This window comes from Maniola hyperantus, chromosome 11 (genome assembly GCF_902806685.2).
Source record: "Maniola hyperantus chromosome 11, iAphHyp1.2, whole genome shotgun sequence".
Taxonomy (NCBI): Eukaryota; Metazoa; Arthropoda; class Insecta; order Lepidoptera; family Nymphalidae; genus Maniola; species Maniola hyperantus.
The window spans coordinates 1,322,362-1,336,272 of record NC_048546.1 but is presented as its reverse complement, the minus strand read 5'-3'; the positions used below and the strand labels follow the sequence as shown (position 1 = coordinate 1,336,272).

At 40.1% G+C, this 13,911-nt stretch overlaps 1 protein-coding gene across 1 annotated transcript in view; it reads right to left on the bottom strand.

The window, feature by feature from the left end:
* Positions 1-4,396: 4,396 nt before the first annotated feature.
* Positions 4,397-13,911, bottom strand: part of LOC117986547 (SCY1-like protein 2) — a 92,080-nt gene continuing 82,565 nt past the window's right edge. Inside the window, exon 8 of the mRNA XM_034973386.2 lies at positions 4,397-4,478. The gene's annotated coding sequence lies outside the window, so the exon portion shown is untranslated. The remainder of the gene's footprint in view (positions 4,479-13,911) is intronic.

Genomic DNA, 13,911 nt, shown 5'->3' with positions numbered 1-13,911 from the left:
GCCGAAGTTGGTAGATCAGTCAGTCAGCTTTTCCTTTTATACTTAAGTAGGTAGGTACATACCTATACTACATGATGCCTGCGACTTCGTCCGCGTGGATTTAGGTTTTTAAAATCCCGTGGGAGCTCTTTGATTTTCCGGGATAAAAAGTAGCCTATGTCCTTCCTATGCTTCGGTATGCAAGCTATCTCTGGGCCAAATTTCGTCAAAATCGGTTGAACGGGTGGGCCGTGAGAGGCTAGCTAATAGACAGACAGACAGATATCTACATTTTAGCATTTATAATATTAGTATGGATTAATGTAGCAGCAATAGAAAATACACATTCTGTGAAAATTTCAACTCTCTGCCGGACGGACGCTCGTTCGCTCGCTTGAACGCAACGTTCGCAGACGGACGGACGGACCGCGGAAGCTTAGTGATAGAGACCCGATGGCACCCTTCGGATACGGAACCCTAAAAATGCGACGATGGTACCTGTAGATTCATTAAAAGTGTATTTAATAGGAAAACCTGCAGGCTCATTTACAAAAGGTGCCTGGAGTTGCACTCCTCAGTCGTCGAGCAGCACGTCACGTATATCACCTGTGATTGGTTTATGTGACGCGCCACACAGCTGGCCCAACTAAGTCTTGCCATAGCACTACCAAGAAATAGACATGGCTGAAAAAGAAAACGATAGGGAAATTGATCGATAACATTTTTAGGGTTTTGTATCTTCGGAGAAGCTGTGATAGCCTAGTGGCTAGGACGTTCCTAATCGGAGGTCGGGGGTTCGATGCCGGGCACGCACTTCTATCTTTTAGGAATTAGATACCTATCACTTGCTTTAACCATGAAGGAAAATACTGTGAGGAACCTGCATGCCTGCAATATGTTCTCAAAGGTGTGTCAATTCGCACTTGGCCAGCGTGGTAGACTATGGAAAAAACCCTTTTCACTCTGACAGGAAACCCAGCACGTAGTCAGCCGGCGATGGGTTGATCATGATGATAATCTCACCAGAGAAAAAGGACCCTTATAGCATCAGTTCGTTATCTGTATATGTCTGTCAATACAAAATTTCCTCTGCCGGGAATTGAACCCCAGATGACACTTACCTATATGACAACAGAGGCCATTTACGAATTACGAGGACCTATAAGGTATAGGTAACTATGTTCTCAAAGATATAGGTACGAAGTCTACCAAGCCGCACTTGGCCAGCGGATGTACAAACCCTTCTCATTCTTAGAGGAGATCCATACTCAGTAGTGAGACGGTGACGGGTGAGGTATGTCTACCGTGTTGACAGCTCTGTGCGCAGGTACGGTACGAGGCAGTGGTCGGCTGCGCATGCGCACATGAATCACGCGATAACTGCGCGGTTGCGCTGAGCGACACCGGGCGACCACTGCTAGTCGTTTATGATATGGGCGGCCATTGTGAGAGCTCTAATGGCCTGTCTTGTCTGTCCGTCACTTTGGCTGAACGGCCTGAGAGTTCAATATAGATAGTTAACGAAATTATATCTATTGGGTAAGTACGTAAGTATATACAAGGTTTACAAGGTTTACAAGGTATACTAGATATACTAGGTATACTAGGTATACTAGGTATACTAGGTATACTAGGTATACTAGGTATACTAGGTAGGTATACTAGGTATACTAGGTATACTAGGTATACTAGGTATACTAGGTATACTAGGTATACTAGGTATACTAGGTATACTAGGTATACTAGGTATACTAGGTATACTAGGTATACTAGGTATACTAGGTATACTAGGTATACTAGGTATACTAGGTATACTAGGCATACTAGGTATACTAGGTAGCTGCCCCGGCGAATTTCGTACCGCCTAACAGTCGATTCAAATTTTTTAAATTTTCTCTCCGTAAGAACCATATTTTTGAATAATAATTTAGGTAATTGAAATTGAATTGAATTAATAAAGCAATTAAATGACAAAACATCGATCGTGAGGAAACCTGGACGCCTGAGAGTTCTTCATAGTGTAAGTATTCAATCGTGTGTGAAGTTTGCCAATCAGACTGGCAGACTTGTCTGTGGTGGCCCTTCACATTCTGTGAGGAGATCCGTACTCAGTACAGGGCTGACGATGCACGAGGGGTTGATCATGATGATGACTGTGACGTCACCGAGCTACAATTTGGCTACAATAACTGTGGTTACCCGTCAGCTGTCAACTGTCACTCAACAGCCGGATTTGCTCACCCTATTTTATCCTATGTTTCACCCTTATTTCACATCCCATTCTCTCCCAATGAGTTAGAAAAGGATAATGTATACAGTCAAAGTTTCGGATGATGTAAATATAGGTAGGTAAGTAGGTAGATACAGCGATTTTCCCATATTATTGTTTTGTTTTCGACTTTGCTGTTAACTCTCGCTAAATTCTGTCTCATAACAATAGGATATTGAACTGAAGTAATAAAATGATTTATGATGTTTTGTATCATCATCATGATCAACCCATCGCTGGCTCACTACAGAGCACGGGTCTCCTCTCAGAGTTAGGAGGGCTTGGCCATAGTCTACCACGCTGGCCATGTGCGGATTGGTAGGCTACACACATCTTTGAGAACATTATGGAGAACTCTCAGGCATGCAGGTTTCCGCACGATGTTTTACTTCACAATTAAAGCAAGTGATTTTAATTAGGTACCTAAAACGTACATAACTCCGAAAAGTTAGAGGTGCGTGCCCGGGATCGAACCCCTGACTTCCGATTAGAAGGCGGACGTCCTAACCACTAGGCTATCACAGCTTTGTATAGCGGTAGTTACCTAATGGAGCTAGAATTCATTATTAAAGAAAATATTTAGATCTATCGTTATTTTTAACATACCTAATTAATTATTCGTCACGCTGTACGGAAGGCGATTAATGACGTCACAAGGCTTAAACGACAATTTTTTTTAAATTTTTTAACACAAAAAATATTTTCCCGCAGAAATTACTCTATTATTTTGTAACTAAGTAGGTATGTTAAAAATTTGAAAAATATTTGTCGTTTATGGATTGTGACGTCACTAATCACAGCAAATGTCTATTAGATTTTTCAGATTTATATAAACACTAGATGATGCCCGCGACTTCGTCCGCGTGGATTTAAGTTTTCGAAAATCCCGTAGGAACTCTTTAATTTTCCGGGAGAAAAAGGTAGCCTATGTCCTTCCCCGGGATACAAACTATCTCTGTACCAAATTTCGTCAAAATCGGTTGAACGGTTGAGCCGTGAAAAGCTAGCAGACAGACAGACAGACACACTTTCGCATTTATAATATTAGTATGGATTTCATATAACCAAGTGCGCTCCATCTTTCACTAGTCAGCAGGTCTGACTGCAATTTGCAGCCAAACGCTAGTCTATAAATTGAAAAAAAACTTCCCATCACAAAATAAGTAGGTAAGTACGTGAGATATCCACCCCATTATCGCAAACTTTACAAATTAATCGTCAAATAATGGATTGTAGGCGATGCAAGGGGATTTACTAGTATCACATTCTACAATAAAATATACGAAACACCACCTTAAACGTCTGAAAATAAAGCCTTTTAATTTTCTAGGGAAAAACCATTTAACAAAGTTAAGTTTACAGTTTGTCAAAAGCAGAATTCACAAAATTGATCACTATTATATTGGAATAAAGCTCATTGAATAACGTAGAGTATTTTGCGAAGCGCAAATAAAATACGAAATTGATAATAATATGTACATTATGCAAAAAGTAGCATCTATTATAATGAAGGTAAGGTTCAAATTAATGTTAAATATACAACAGATTCCATAGAATATATGGGGTTAGCACGGGTAGAGCTAATCGCTTGTGGGAGCTTTCATTCTAAGCTCATCGGTTTACTAAAATAATGTTTATGTTTACCCGAAGCTTATATTTGCCGAAGGGTTGGAATTAAACCATAAACCTATGGGATTTTCGTGACCCCATGCACTCATAGTGTTAAAACACCCCAGCTAATGCCAAAGTAGTGTTTTTTCAAAACACTGTGGATACTAATCCTCAACTCATACGTTCATATTAATTTTTAACAGTAGGGGTTGGTAAGTAGGTAAATAGATATCTAAAATTAGAGCCTAAATTTCAGAAACAAACAAAAAATGTGAAAATTTGTCCTACTACCTACAAAATTAAATTTAAAATTTAAAAACCCCCTCCACACAAAAACTTCTAAAAATTAAAAAAAAAATATGTATCAGCCCTTTAAGTTAAATATAAATAGATACTAACAGCCGCACTCAGAGTCGCTTGATCGTTACTTAAGGCATTCCTTATCCATACTGATTAATGTCATAAGTAACGATTAAGCGACTCTCAGGGTGAGATCTGTAGAGCGCACTCTGACTTTGCTTATACCTAAGAAATCAGCATCAGCTCGAAACTTCAGTCTAGTGCTGACATCACTAAAATGGCGGCCACGCGTATTAGCAATTAGCGGGACTTACCTATACTAGAGCCGAGTTTCTTGCTGGTTCTTCTCGGTAGGAACGGCATTCCGAACCAGTGGTAAATTAAAACTACCTGACTATTCATAAGCACTTTTAAAAAGTTTACATGAATAAAAAAAAAAAAAAAAGAGTAGGTATTTAGTTTATCATAACAAAATATCACACTACTTCCCCGAAGTTCAACAAAGATAGATTATCGTCCTAAAATACAATTTAAACGAGATCACCGGAGCGTTTAGCGAGAATAAAGCTAACGACCCACCGGCCGACATCAGCCGACCAGCGCGCAGCGTGGAGATAACACCTCGCGATGAGAGCAGATCATTGTCAGGTTACACTTAAAAGGCTGCATTGACACTTTCTCAAAAGAATACATCCATAAGATTTAGTGTGGTGCAAGGCATACGACTGAGCGTTACTGAAACTTACTTAAACTATTTTTTCCCTACACATTCTAATAAAAGATCCTCAGTATTTTAGCGTTTAAACTATCTTGATGTGATTTCCATTATAATAATAGGTATCTCTCACCCGGCTATACTCACGTGTTTGAGGGTCAAACCTCTGTGGTTTTTTTACAATGCGTACTACCTATTATATGTAAATTTTCTTGTGTGTTAATAATAATAAAAAAAATAAAAAAAAAAAAGTCGACGTCAGCCCGATTATTTTCGAACCCACCCGGGGTCAGTTCGCGCACTCGTCGCAGTTCAGACAAACACCACATTCCTACCTAATTTAAAAAACTATAAAGTATGTATATAGGTAGGTATATATACTGGGTATTGGCTCTATTTAGTACCAAACCCGTCTCCTAGATGGCGCTTTTCAAGTGGGCGCCTTGACGGCCCGACTTACCAGTCTATCTCCCTATAAGTATACACTGTAGTCTGTGGTTCAGACTGCGCGCCGCGCGCGCTGCTGCACGCACAGTCCGTTGTGAGGGTGGCCGAGGGAGGGGGGGGGGGGGGGCACAGCTGCAGATTGTCTCCCGACAGTTCTCGCTGTTATTGCTTCATTGGAGCTGTCACTGAATTCGTAGGTAGGTAATCGGGATATGGATAAGAGACGGCGGGACACCCCGCACACCCGCACTGGGTTAGCGTGGGGGCTGTGCGGGTGTACTAGGTCTTCAATCCTCCACCTCCTATGGCTTGCGGCTAGTCTAGCGCACGTCCGCAACGATTCCTATAAGCGGATTCACACAGACCGACGCCTCCGCGACCGATCGATCCATTCTATCCGTGCTTATCCCATAAGATATAATATATTAAGTCCTTAGTTTTAAAAAAAAAAAAAAAAACTTGTAACTGCCTTCTGCAATACAGGGTTTTCCTAGTGCAGAGGGTAGGAAACTTGTTTCTTGTGTCTAAATTCTAAATTCTAAATTCAAAAAAAAAAAAAAAATACACCCATTGTGACCACGTGGATCCTACATACCTACATTATCAGAGCCTCAATAGTTCAACGGCTAAGGAGCGGACTGAATTCCGAAAGGTTGCCGGTTCACACCCCACGTCATACTACCTTAGGGCTGCCATAATTGCTAAAAGGACGAGCGGGACATCCATCCTCAGGGTATGGTCTGAGTGCCCTTTAAATTTTATTATTGTATATTTTGTAACTTTATTTATTATTTTTAACAATAGGCTACTTGACTCATATCTAATTTCATCCAATAAATGATTATTTATTATAGAATTTTGCTTAAGACAACGAAATATATCAATAACAATTATTAAAAACGCAGGATGGATATATAAATCCAATTTTAAAGAATACAGTTTTTATTTTTATTTAAAATGCAGAAAACGCTGTCAGCCATGATGTGACGTCATTAAATATGTAAACAAAGAAATGTCATCCCTATGTCACGCGGGGACTAACGTAGTATCCATATATATAAAATTTAAAGTCCTGACTAACTTATATATCAACGCACAGCCTAAACATCTAACCAGCTGGTCCTAGATACATGAAATTTGGTGGGTGTGTTCTTTGTAGGTAAAGAGAAGGTATCCACTAGGAAAGGATTTTTTGAAATTCCACCCCTGAGTGGGTTAAATGGGGGTTTGAAATTTATGAAGTCCACGCGGGCGAAGTCACGAGCATAAGCTAGTTTTTATATATTTCTAAAAACTCATCGTAAACGTAAAAAATTATCGTTTTCTCTTTATAAATTGAATATGTTATTAAGTAAGACTTACAACAAAGTGATCTTTGCAAAAATAAATTTGGGTTGCAGTCGTTAGTCATATAGGATCCCTTTAAGCAAGTCTTCGCGTGTTACGTATATTTATTTCACTGGGCACTCTAATCCACAACTTTCCTGTGGTCTTTATCGATGCGTTTTTACATTCTTGGATGATACAATAACGATAATTACTATATTTTTCATGTAAACTAGTATAGAAGTCAGGTTTATTAAACTTTGGGAGGTTATGCTGTTGTTTACAAATGCATGACGTCAGAGCACAGATAATCTATCGGCCAAACATGGCCGACAGTGTTTTCACCTGTCTAAGAAAAATGTATTTTTAAATTAAAGTTTTACGGTTTTTAGGGCGCAAAAAAATATAGTGTTAATTTTTTTGATCTCATAGGACAAATATTAACCACTTAAGACCTACTTAAAAAAAGTGTCAAGTAGCCTATTGTACATTTGTATTTGTATTGACTTTTATGTATGATCAAATGGGTTCAAGTTGCCTAAATAAATGACTATTTTATTATTATTATTTTATTATTTATTATCCATATGCATACAGATACTGTAAATTCGAAAGTGTCTGTTTGTTTGTTGTTAATAACCCCCCCCCCCCCATATGAACGCCGTTGAAGCCGTCCTTACAAAAACTGCTACCACGAACAAACAACAGAAAGAACAAACTGAACCGCTGAGTTCGGTCGGGGTGGACACAGGTCATTCCGAGAACCTTTTTTTTTTTTTTTTTTGTTAGCCCTTGACTGCAATCTCACCTGATGGTAAGTGATGATGCAGTCTAAGATGATAGCGGGCTAACCTGGAAGGGGTATGGCAGTTTTTATTAAACCCATACCCCTTTGGTTTCTACACGGCATCGTACCGGAACGCTAAATTGCTTGGCGGCACGGCTTTGCCGGTAGGGTGGTAACTAGCCACGGCCGAAGCCTCCCACCAGACCAGACCAGAAATTTAGAAATTATAAAATTCCAAACCCCTGCCAGGAATCGAACCCGGGACCTCCCACTAATAAGACCACAGCGCTCACCACTGCGCCAGGGAGGTCGTCAAACCGTCCAAAAAAATCTCGCTTTTCGTTGACGTCGCGTTAACGGCGCCGGTGGACAAACGCCCTAACTGCCAAACTGGGACAACTAACTTACTGACCGGGACACCGGGACACTACACTTCAGACCGGGACTGGTCCCGGTGTACCGGGACGTATGGCAGCCCTATACTAGCTACCTGCATGCCAAATTTCAGTCCAATCCGTCCAGTAGTTTGAGCAGTGCGTTGATAGATCAGTCAGTCAGTCAGTCAGTTACCTTTTCCTTTTATATATTTAGATTTGACTATATACTTTCAATTCAACGCCACTCGTCAGTGGAGAGCACGTACTCGTCAAAGCACGGGCGCAGCGGGCCCGGCCATGGTACTGCGTAAAAGTAACGGATGTCATTTTCGTAATTAGATTTATTAACTCTCGTCCCCCAGCCTCCAGCCTCCCAGCGAGACGCCCGTGCACAATAACTGCGTCCCTTGTCGACTTGCAACCCACCATTACAATAACTAGGTAATGTTAATGTATTTAATAGGAAGCCAATGGTATACAAAGAAATGTTTTTTTTAGGTATATCTAAATTAAAAGTAAAAAAATCAACAAATTAAATCAAATTAAATTAAATCTAAAACCTCATCGAGACCACTGCAGCGAGGCATTGTACCCGAGATGCTGGCAGCATTACCCCTTTGGATGCCCAAACTAATTTTTTGACCAAGGTCAGCTCTCGGGTCCTTGGTTGACTCGAAAACCCCTTTTGAAATTTCCTCAAAAAGAGCTCGACCCCCGGGCCCCACGACCCCAAGGTCATAATGTAACTATGTGCACATTAGGTATAAAGTCTGCATGGATTTACTTGCTTTCGCTTGGCGGCACGGCTTTGCCGGTAGGGTGGTATCTAGCCACGGCCGAAGCCTCCCTCCAGTCAAAGTGCTACTAAAGATATCAAGACGGGGCTGGCGTGTTTGCGTCAGACAAAAGTCCCATAAAAATTAAGATAGTGAAAAAACTTTTAGATGCATATAGGTCATCTATAGGTTTCTTGACAGACAGACAGAGAACAAAGTTATCCTATAAGGGTTCCACTTTAGTTTTGAGGTACGGACCTTAAAAATTCGCTAGTCCTAAATCGCCTCAAATTTCGTAACGCGAAACTGCGTTTCATTGATTTGACCACAATAGATGCATGTCCTTAAGAATTAGAGAATGTTATGGTATCCAACAAACGACGTATCTACCTACCTAAGTATAGGTAGATACTCCTTGCAATCCGATATCACTATTGTGAGAACCTTACTATCATATTATATCGATCCCATTCGAACGTCAGACCTATTCCCGATATCTGATACCTACCTTCATTTTTAGACTTTAGTCTTTTGATAATTTAATACGACAGCCATTGAAAAGCTTTTTGAAAAATGGTCATTTTTAGGGTTCCGTACCTCAAAAGGAAAAACGGAACCCTAGGATCACTTTGTTGTCTGTCAAGAAACCTACAGGGTACATCAGGGTAACCCGATCCGGTCGGATCCGGAGTTATCCGCTAATGGGCAGTGGGTAATTCAGCGGAATAAATTCCAGCGGAGTGTGGTGTAAATTGTTCACTTTTCGTTTTGTCTAAATAAAAATAAAATAAATAAAATAACCGCGTCATACAACCCGCACCCAGTACCAGGCGTCGGTGAACCTACTGCTTAACTAAATTAATGTTATCTATTTAGCTACACATCATAATAAAATTCATACAATTTTAAGAGTGGGTAAAAATACTGGATTGGTATGTTTTAAAAAATAAATGAAAAACATTAATTTGACAGTGTTTGTTTTAAAAGTTTTGATAGGTAACTACCTAGATTCTTCTTTAAAACTTACACATTAAAAATTAAAAATAAATAAAAATCTTTTTTATTCGAATAAACTTTTAAAAGTAACTTACGAATAGTCGGATGCATCTACCACTGGTTCGGAATGCCTTTTCTACCGAGAAGAACCAGCAAGAAACTCGGCGGTTGCGGCAGCATAATATGAAAGACTGTAATCCTCGTACAAAACATACTATTTATGAGTTTTATGAGTATGTTTAAGTTGCTTAACTGACATCGGAATACATAATGAAGTGACACACGGTGGCCAGTAAGTAACCCGATCCGGTCGGATCCGGAGTGATCCGCTAATGGGCAGTAAATGAGCGGAATAACCGCGTCACACTACCCGCAACCAGCGCCCGGCGTCGTCGGTGTACTTAATGCTTAGTTAAAGTAATATTATCTGTTTAGCTACACATCATAATAAAATTCACACGTAATTAAATTTTATTAAAAAATAAATGAAAAACATTAATTTGACAGCGTTTGTTTTAAAAGTTTTAATAGATAACTGCCTAGGTACTTCTTTAAAACTTAAGCATCACTAAAATTTATGAAAGACTTTAATCCTCATACAAAAAATACTATTTTATGAGTTTTATGAGTAAGTTTAATTAGCTTAAACTGACATTGTAATACATAGTTAAGTGACACACGGTGGCCAGTAACCCGATCCGGTCGGATCCGGATTGATCCGCTAATGGGCAGTAATTGAGCGGAATAACCGCGTCACACTACCCGCAACCAGCACCCGGCGTCGGTTTACATTGCTTAACTAAATTAACTCGTTAAAAAATTTGTCCCTCATCAAATTACAAGGGGGATGGCGATGTGATTTAATTTGTATGTTAAATTATTAATCTCATATCTATTAACATTTTCTTAGTCTTCACTCTTCAGGATTCATTGATAAAAAAGTAGGGAGGGTAGGTAATTAGGAGGTTAGGCACATTTGTCACCTGTGCCCAACAAACGTCTGTGATAGTAATTTTTTAGGAATATTACCTACAAGTTTTTATTTAGTTTTCTGTTTGTAATTTAGAATTGAAGGTGTGTAGAAGCCATTTATGTTGCATTGCTGTGTGATCGGCTGTAAAAGTTGTAGCGCACGCAAATTATGAAACATAACCTTTCATACTAGTATGATTTCTTTTGTTGTTTGTCCCTTTCGATTAGGTACAGATACGCGTCTGACAAGTCTCCTTGATTCTTAGTCTGAGGTTCAAGTAAAGTAACTTAGAAGTTATTAATAAGTTACTTATAATTTTTTTTTTTTATAAACAAAATATTACAATAAAACTTAAAGCTAGCCTAATCTAATTACTTTGAAATGAATGAGAGAAAATAAAGATGATTATTATTTATATTATCTATATATATAAAAGGAAAAGGTGACTGACTGACTGACTGACTGACTGACTAATCTATCAACGCACAGCTCAAACTACTGGACGGATCGGGCTGTAATTTGGCATGCAGATAGCTATTATGACGTAGGCGTCCGCTAAGAAAGGATTTTTGAAAATTCAACTCCTAAGGGGGTGAAATAGGGGTTTGAAATTTGTGTAGTCCACGAGGACGAAGTCGCGAGCATAAGCTAGTTATTAAATAAAAACATTTTGATTTGAAAATACAGCCCTATTTATCTTAATTTTTAAAATACTTAGCTTCATCGTGCAGCATTAGAGGAGTGAATTTCGCGGTCACATATACTTTCATCTCCATCCACAAAACAGAAAGCGACACCGGGGCGTGTCGGGGCTCGGTACATGAGTGAATATCACATGAGCATTAGGCGCATATTGTGCTCCCCCATGAATGCCATATAGTTACATAATTACGGGCACAATGGGACCAGTGTCGCCGACACGGCTATGGGACGCGGCGGGGAGGCGAATATTATGGCTGCGAATGATGGTGAAATGTGTTACTGTTAACGAATATGGCTTCGACTGCTGTTGACTCGTGTTAATGATAAATGCAAAGATCATCATCATCATCAACCGATAGACGTCCACTGCTGGACATAGGTCTCTTGTATCTTGTAGGGACTTCCACAGACCACGGTCTTGCGCCTCCTGAATCCAGCGGCTCCCTGCGACTCGTCTGATGTCGTCCGTCCACCTAGTGGGGGGTCTTCCAACACTGCGTCTTCCGGTGCGAGGTCGTCATTCCAGCACCTTGGGAGCCCAAATCGGTTTTACGAACTAGTTGAGCTATGTCGGTTACTCTAGTTTTCCTACGGATCACGTAGAGAAACTCTAATACTTTATAAGCAAATATAAAACTCTAATACTTAGGTAAGCAAACGACGACCTCCCTGGCGCAGTGTTAAGCGCTGTGGTCTTATTAGTGGGAGGTCCCGGGTTCGATTCCTGGCAGGGATTTGGAATTTTATAATTTCTAAATTTCTGGTCTGGTCTGGTGGGAGGCTTCGGCCGTGGCTAGTTACCACCCTACCGGTAGAGCCGTGCCGCCAAGCGATTAAGCGTTCCGGTACGATGCCGTGTAGAAACCCAAGGGGCATGGGTTTATTAAAAACTGCCATACCCCTTCCAGGTTAGCCCGCTTCCATCTTAGACTGCATCGTCACTTACCACCAGGTGAGATTGCAGTCAAGGGCTAACTTGTATCTGAATAAAAAAAGCTCATAATATTAGGTAGGTATACCTACTCGTATTTTGAAAAGTGAAGACAGATTCGTGTGATTTTGTGTGACATACATGCGCGTTGAATGCCACATAATTACGGACACAGTGGGGACACGGGGGACACGGGGGACACGTCACACGGCTACGCGGAGACACGGCGGGGAGTCCAGTATGGCTGCGGGTGCTGATGTTAATGATATTAGAATCGTACGATTGTATGTTGACATGCATGCGCGTAGGCTGTAGCGGTGCCTAGCGGTGCAGACTAAGGGCCGGTTGTTTCAACAAACTTTGACGGACACGTAACCTTTAAATATGGCGCTAACGAACGTAAGTAAAGAAAAAGCGTTGATTCAGCATCTATTAGCGCTAACGTTCGTTAAAAAGTTACGTTTACGTTAACCAGTGCTGGCGCCATTGGTGATCTTCAAATCAGTTCGTAACTTCATACTTCTTACAAACGGAATATTTTATTTACAAATTATAATGGAATCAATTTAATTCAAAGCTTTTAATGGTAGTTTTTTTGAAGATGAAAGAGAATTTGTAAGAAAGAAAAAGTGTTTAAAATGCGAAGTAGCAATATTAATAACTATGTATATAATTTAATATACTTAAAATGAAATAAAAAAAGGATACGGAGAAGTAAGTTAATTTTTAGGGTTAGTTTCGCAACCAAAATAACAATGACGAACAGTTTTTTGTACAATGAAGCAACGCACTTAAATTAACAGATGTTAAAGTTCGTCTACGTCTGTTAAATTTTAACGAACGTATCTTACGAAGACCAATGGTTTGAAACAACCGGCCCTAACATAGACACCGGCACCGTGTTTACAGTATATATACGCGGCAGAAAGTAACGTACATCGACCGAAGGAGATAGTAGATTTGTAGAGTATTGTCTCTTTGTCGTTGTCGTTGAAACCGACAATGACAAAACGTCATATAGTGAGTCATATGAGTGACAGAGACAACGCTCTACAAAGCCGAAATGTCATTCTAAAGGCCGATGTACATTACTTTCTGCCGCGTACTGTACGCACCTTTGGGTAACGCGACACATACGAGCATGCTTCAAACTATGCTGGCCCATTCGTGGATAAATGTCACTGACGAAGGAAACGTGAATAGAGAGAGCTGAGCTCCGAGTTTCACTACGTGATCAAATCAGACATTAGGAGATCCCTATTTAATCAGTAGGCACCCTGTTTATAATCAGTAGGTACCCTTATCAGTACCCTTATTATAAATGCGACTAGTTGGTTTATTGGTTTGTTTGTTTGTTGGTTTTTTGGTTTGTCCTTCAATCACGTCGCAACGGTGCAACGGATACACGTGATTTTTTGCATGCGTATAGATAAAGACCTGGAGAGTGACATGGCTTTTATCCCGGAAAATCAAAGAGTTCCCACGGGATTTTTAAAAACCTATTTCCACGCGGACGAAGTCGCGGGCATCAGCTAGTTAAAATAAATTAAAATTATTATTAAAATTAACATTTATTTATTTATTCAGATACAAGTTTGCCCTTGACTGCAATCTCACCTGATCGCTTGGCGGCACGGCTTTTCCGGTAGAGTGGTAACTAGCCACGGCCGAAGCCTCTCCCTAGACCAGACCAGAAATTAAGAAATTATAAAATTCCAAATC